Source organism: Pinus tabuliformis, chromosome 8 (genome assembly GCF_031772625.1).
Source record: "Pinus tabuliformis cultivar Carrire ecotype Pingquan chromosome 8, CPIR1, whole genome shotgun sequence".
In the NCBI taxonomy this organism is placed as follows: Eukaryota; Viridiplantae; Streptophyta; class Pinopsida; order Pinales; family Pinaceae; genus Pinus; species Pinus tabuliformis.
Window position 1 is genome coordinate 490,736,051 of NC_142294.1, and position 7,485 is coordinate 490,743,535.

Consider the following 7,485-nt stretch of genomic DNA (forward strand, 5'->3'; position numbering starts at 1 on the left):
CAAAAACTTTAACTAACAAACTAACTACTGCTCTGATACAGGAATGATTTCGCAGTACATCATAGTCATAGACTCGTGTAGACACAGTATGGACGTAGCCATCTGTTTATAATTAGTCTACTATATAATGAATACAAAACTCCTCGCAGCCTGGATGGTGGAAACTAGATCCAGGGTCTTCATTTCTACTTCCCGAAATAGTACGATTCTATCCATGCGAATAAATGAGTTGATGTCGAACATGGTAGAAACCACTTGATTACCAGTCAATGATGTAAACTGTTAACAAGTGTGAGAGAGACCACCAGTGATGTCAATGGTTCTCAAAGTACCCAGTACAATCCATGAGATGTGAATGAATGTGTTGATGTCGAACATGTCACGGAATCCTTCGATCGAAAGTCAATGATGTAAACTGTCGTCAAAGGCGAGAAACCTGCCATTGATGCATGCAGATTTCAAGGTACTGACGATTTCTAGATCATCTTTCTAGATAATGTGTTGATGTCGATAGAAAGCGATCCGTCGTAGGCAAGCCCACAACACGAAATCATAGATCAAGTTGAAGAAATGTAGCTGTAAGGACTGACTCAGGGATGGTCAAGATGGATGACAGATATTTTGCAGATGAATGTTTATTTGCAGTGACCTCTTGAACACATAACGACACAGCAGATGGCTTGGTGACAATTGACCCAAATTTAATGCCCAGAAACCGGCTGAAGACTTTCAATGTGGTTTGACTAACTGTTAGGCAAAGGATTTCCCAACCCAGGTGAATGAAAAGTGTCATGTTCAAGAGTGGTGATAAGGTTTTTCCTGAGACGAAGGATAACAAATAGGCTCATTTTTCTCTCTTTTCCCCCACCATTTCTGGCAAGTACCTCTTTATTTTTTACAAGCTTGAGGAGGATAACATTTGCTTGATTATAAGCTCATCCTTCGGATGAGTCCAACTTAGTTTAGATTCGAACCCTAAGAAGGAGTGGTTCGTTCCTGTTTGTAATCGAACAGGTCCTTTACTGTGAAATTTTAACGAGTCTAGTATAGGAGAAACTCGACGTTTTTCAATTTTAGAGAGTCTGAAAAACTTAAGAAGACTCCAGGGTTGACCTTTTTCGTAAATTTGTGTCTCCCAAGCCCGAAAAAGTATAAAATAATACTTGAGATAACTGCTTGATCTTTTATGACCAAGGAGTACTTTCATGATTAGTGTCTCTGATCTGAAAAGTAAAAAGCGACCAAGGACACGTCGTTTTATTTCCAATATCGAATTTGAAACGACAAAAATCCGGCAATCTTTTCATGTTTTTACGGTCAGAAAAGGGCTATAAGAGGACCGTCTTTTAATTCCATTTTAACGAGTGTAAAAGAAACGCTCGGCAATCTTTTCATGTTTTAGGAGTCAGAAAAGGGCTTAAAGATGACTCTGATGTTTTTGTTTGTAAAAAATGACAATTTTCCCTGAAAATCCTTTATCCTGCACAAAAACCAACATATTACTCATACTTGTTGAAGATAGACAAAAATACTTTGAAAAATACCTTTTCATGGTGAAAAATAAACAAATTTACCATCTATTTACCCAAAAAACCTATAAAAAGGGTTTTTACCAATTCATTTTTACCATTTTACTGTTGAGGAGAGAAAAAGGGCTTTTGGCAAGAAATTTCCCGTGGACATTGTGGAGAATCCGACCGTCGAAATCAAACGCCGTCTCTTTCAGGTATTCTACAACATCCTCCTCTTCATTTTCACCTGTTTAGAATTCTTTTTTAGGCCCAAAATTTCATTTTTTGGAGGCTTTGGGGTTTCAAGAACCGCCTCTCGGGGTACGTAGGTGCCACACTAGGGACCCGCGTACCCCGACATTTTCTCAGTTGGGAAAATGTCGGGCGTACGCACCTTTCCTTAAGGGAACCTGCGTACCCACGCTCTGTTCCTAAAGGCGGGGTGCGTACTCCACGCAAAGAGTTTTCAAACCCCAAATTCTCCAAATTGGACCAAATTTTTTTGATTTTATGGACTCTAATGGATGTTTTCTGGTGTGTAGATTGTTCACCATGCTTGATTGGCGTGCGAGAGAGCACGAAGATGTTGATTTGGCCACCATTAATCACCAACCATCAATTGATGCTTTGAAGGCATGCGGCCTTTATAAATACTGGGCCATACCTGGCATGAGGGCCCAGGTGAGCTTTCTAGAGTGGCTGGTAGAAAGATGGAACGTTCAGGACCAGTGTTTTTATATTGGAGGGCACCAACTCGAGATGGAGCCCACAGATATTTACTTTCTCACTGGTTTTCCCAAGAGAGGCGAACACTTGACTCTGTTCGGGACTAGGCCAGGTGGCCAGTCCATCGCTAGTCTCCGACTAGAGTGGTGTAACACTTAGACTCAGGAGAAGGGGATAGAGATCAAAACTATATCCCGACCTGAACTTAAGGTGATTGCTTTTACAGTTACCAGACTTTGCGGGGCTGCCGCTTTACACATTGCCACTGGATCCCAGATGCGGATGGCGATTGATTGCTATCGAGGTACCATTTTTAACTGGTGTGATGCTGTGTTGGCCAATATAAAAGGCCAACTGACTAGAGCCAAAAACGGTCAGCTAAAGACTTTTGGTTATGGGCCTTTAGTTGTGAGTTTTGGCTTAGAGAGGGTTCCGATGCTAATTCCACAGCAGCTTACAGTTGGTGTTGGACTTCCTTGAGAGCCCAAATTGATGCGATGGGTCGCGGTTATGGCCCGTCATCCTGACGAGGGAACGGAGGTTGTTCGATTTACTCCGGAGTACTTTCACTGGTTAGAAAACCAGGTCTTTTCTATACAAGATTTTCCTTATGCCGGGGTTGATTTTTTTGGAGATCCGGACATGATTCTTCCACCGGGAGAATAATGGGATGATACAGGTAACTTCATTTTCCACAAGTTTTTTAAACTATCTATTTTTTTTTGTTTTATATCGTCTCAAAACTGACAGTAATAATTTTCAAAATGCAGATGTAGGCCCACGACGTCCAGCCAATCTCCGGCCTTTTGAGAGGAGACTACCAGTTGTAGCGGCACCGGCCCAACAGGACGAGGCCATAGAGACTTTAGCTGAGTTGGAAAGTGACCTAGAGCATCTTACAGCAAATATACCGGAGACTACCATAAATGATATTCCTATCAGACTTCAGCGCTATGTAGTCGGGGCCCCAGGACCTTTTAGGAGGTTCTTGTGTAGGGTGGCTCATGCAGTGGTGTCATATAGAGATCATCACCAGTGATTGGGTGGTCGTTTTTGTAGACACATGTGACATTTTGGTTTTTTGTACTTATCATTTTTGCCGATCATAAGGTGTTTTTCAACCTATGATCGAAGACGATGTATTTTTTGACACACTCCTATCTATATATATCATTATTACTGGCTTATCTTGTAAATCATGTTATGGAATGGTTTTAAATTTACATGTATGATTATTGCAAATGTCTATTTAACATTCGAGAAGCAATTGCATCTGCTAATGTATTTAAAGACCTTGGAATATGTTGATATTCAATGTAATCAAACTCACGTTCCAAGAGACGCACTCTCAAAAACAACCTTAATAACACTGGATTTCTAATGGCATACACTCTATTAAGCTGTAATACAACGAGTTCAGAATCTAACCTCACTATCAAACTTCGAATCCCAAATGAAATAGATTCAGACAATAACTCAATTACTGCACTGTATTCGGCAATGTTGTTTGTTGTTTGACCGAGGCTCACCCCATGCATAGAAACTAACTCGTCAGAGGGCGAATAGATAACCCAAGCTGCGGAAGAGATATTCCATGTACTACGACAAGCACCATCAACGAAACCAATGTATGTTTGGAGAGGCATCGACATCTGCATCATCAAAAGTAAAACCAAGATGAGCTAGAATAACAACGAAAAACACACTCTCTAGGATAAGCACACTGTCTAAACTAACAAACACACTAGCTAGAAAGAAAAACTAACCTAGAAAGAAACACTAACCTAACTAACAATCTCCATACCCATCTTTTAAGCATAATACCTCTTTAAGTAAAGTCCATTTATGGGTTTACCCAAAGAGTCCCCGTCAAAGTCTACCAGCTCATAGGCCCCTTTTGCTAGCTTCTGCTTGACAATATAGGGCCCATGCCACATAGGAACAAATTTTCTAGCACCTAATTTATCATTAGCTTGATCATATAATAACACTAGGTCTCCTTCCGAAAATTTTCGAGGGGTCACATTTTGATCATACTGAGCTTTCATTCGTTTTGCGTGAGTCTCGATCGCCAATGCAACATCACGTCGATTCTCATCTAATTGAGCTAAGTATAATAAACGCTTCTCCTCTTCGGAAGTAGCTGGAAGTAACTCGATGGCCATTTGCAGTGACGGGATTTCGCATTCAATGGGTAGCACAGCTTCCAAACCATAAACTAGTTGGAAAGGAGTGAACCCTGTTGATGTTTTCACTGAGGTTCGGTACGCCCAAAGCGTTGAAAATAACATGTTGTGCCAATTCGACCGATGAATACCAATGATTCGTTGGATCATGATAACTAAAACTTTGTTGATGGACTCAACCAGACCATTCGCTTGTGGATAATAAGGAGTTGAACTATCGTGACACAAACCAAGCTGGGCTGTAAGTTCTGTCATCATAACGTTTCGAAAATGGCGCCCATGGTCAGTGATTATCGCTTGTGGGACACCAAACCTAGCAATTATGTGATTGAATACGAAAATTGCAGCTGTCTTGCCGTCTGCCTCGAATGTAGGCATCGCCTCGGCCCACTTAGTAAAATAATCTACCGCAAGGATGATATACGCATGCCCCCCGGCCGAGTGAGGGTTACATGTAATAAAATCGATACCCCATTTGGCAAAAGGACCAACGGCAATTATAGGGTGGAGAGGAGCAGGTGGAGCGTGCATCTTTCGATCAAACACTTGACAGTTGTGGCATTTTCGGACCGCAGTAATACAATCTTTAAACAAGGATGGCCAGAAGTAGCCAGCGCGCAATATCTTTTGGGCTGTGGCATACCCAGACATATGACCGCCACACGCTCCAGAGTGACAGTCATTTAGAACCCTTTCAGCCTCTTCGTGAGTTAAGCAACGTCGAAAAATAGAGTCCGCCCCACGACGATAAGGAGTATCTCCAATAATTGTGTATTGTTGGGACTAGAATCAAATTTTTCGACGTTCCGACTTTGAAGCTTCAGGCCGAAAGGATTGGGTCTAGAGATAGATGATGATATCTCCATACCACGGATATAAAGTGCTGATGAGAAACAAAGATTCGTCCGCAATGGGCTCCTCTGCCACAGTTTCCGTGTCAGCACGCGGGAAGTCACACATTAACTCTTAGAATTAGATTTCTTAGACTTAGATTTCTTATATTCCAAGTCGAACTCTTGCAGGATAACAATCCATTTAGAGTACTTGCCCCCTAGCAATTGTTTGGTCAAAATATAAATCATAGGGTTGCAATCCGAAATGACTGTAGTTTTATGGAGTAAAATGTAGTGACGAAAACGTTGGACAGCTTGCACGGCTGCCAATGCCAATTTCTCCACATGTGAGTATTTTAGCTCAAAAACTAAATATTTCTTAGACTTAGATTTCTCAAATTCCAAGTCGAACTCTTGCAGGATAACAATCCATTTAGAGTACTTGCCCCCTAGCAATTGTTTGGTCAAAATATAAATCATAGGGTTGCAATCCGAAATGACTGTAGTTTTATGGAGTAAAATGTAGTGACGAAAATGTTGGACAGCTTGCACGGCTGCCAATGCCAATTTCTCCACATGTGAGTATTTTAGCTCAGTTGGATTTAACGTCCGACTAAGGTAATATATCACATGTTCCATTCCGAATTCATCTTCCTGAACTAAGACCATCCCAATGGTGGAATGAGCGGCGGCGAGGTACAAAAAGTAATCCTGGTTGTAGTTGGGAGGATGCAACAACGGTGCATGGGTCAACGCGTGTTTGAGTGCATCAAAAGATTTCTGAGCTATCTCATCCCAAGAGAATTGAGCGTTCTATTTCAACAACTGTGTAAAACCCTTTGTAACCTCGGCGTAGTTAGGAATGAATCGTCGTAAAAAGTTTGCTTTCCCCTACAAACTTTGGAGTTGGCGAAGACTCGAAGGAGGAGGCAATTTGATAATAGCTTCTACCTTCGAGGGATCGATGCAAATGCCGGCTTTCGAAACTACAAATCCTAGCAATCGCCCCACTTCTATATAGAAGACACATTTGTGTGGGTTCAACCGAATATGATAATGCCTACACCTCATGAAGATTGCTCGTAGATGGACAAGGTGGTTAGCTCGATGTAACGAATGAGCAGGCAAATCATCGAGATACGGTTGCACAATGTGTTTGATGTCATGAAACGCATAAGACATCGCCCGTTGAAAAGTTGCTCCGGCATTCTTTAGCCCAAAAGGTAATTTGCAATAAGAAAATGTCCCCCATGGACAAATGAATGCCGTTTTCGGTTGATCAGCAGGTAGAATATTGATTTGATTGTATCCGGAAAAACCGTCCATAAAGGAAAATATTTCACTGCCAGCACAATCATCAATGATTTGATCGATATAGGGTGTTGGGTAGTTGTCCTTTGAACAAGCTCGATTAATATCCCTATAATCGATGCATATTCTTATTGTTCCCTGTTTTTTGTTAACTGGAACAATATTCGATACCCAGTCCGTTAACGGGATCGGATAAATGAAACCTGCTTTCAACAATTTTTCAACTTCTGCTTTAATTGCAGCAGCTTTTCGTGGGTGAATCTGACGCAAACGTTGCTGGACAGGTTTAGCATCCGGGTAAGTCTTGATCTCATGAACAACAATTGCGGGATCAATTCCTGGCATTTCCTCATAGGACCAGGCAAACACGTCACGGAATTCTTGAAATAGGGCCTTGTATGTCTGAATTTCGTCATCTGTACACGAGGCACCTATATGAATGTTTTCAATAATTCCAGGCTTAACCGAAATGTCAATGGGAATAGTTCGAGAGATGTTTCCCAAATTCAGCTCTGAATCAGGATGTTTCATGGGGTTCTGAGATTCCTTGACATATTCAACTGTAAAAACTGATGAGAAATCATTGTCAAAGCGATCATCCTCGGGTAAAAACGAAGATCTATGATGGAGATCCTCCCATGGTAAATTGTCTACACATAGGACTTCACGAAATTTCTCGTCAGATGACACAACTTCGGGAAACGCTATTATCGCCGAGGTTGATGTGAAAAGTGATTCCTCATGGACCACATTCATTTGGTCGATTTTGGTTGAACACGGGTTGGTAAAAGACTGCACGGCTTCATAAGCAATTTCATATGGACTCAATGGCATAGAATTACCAAATGAGTCTATTTCAGATTCAGAAGGAACGATCCAAGGATCGTCATAATAAATAGTGTCTGATGTAATCATATG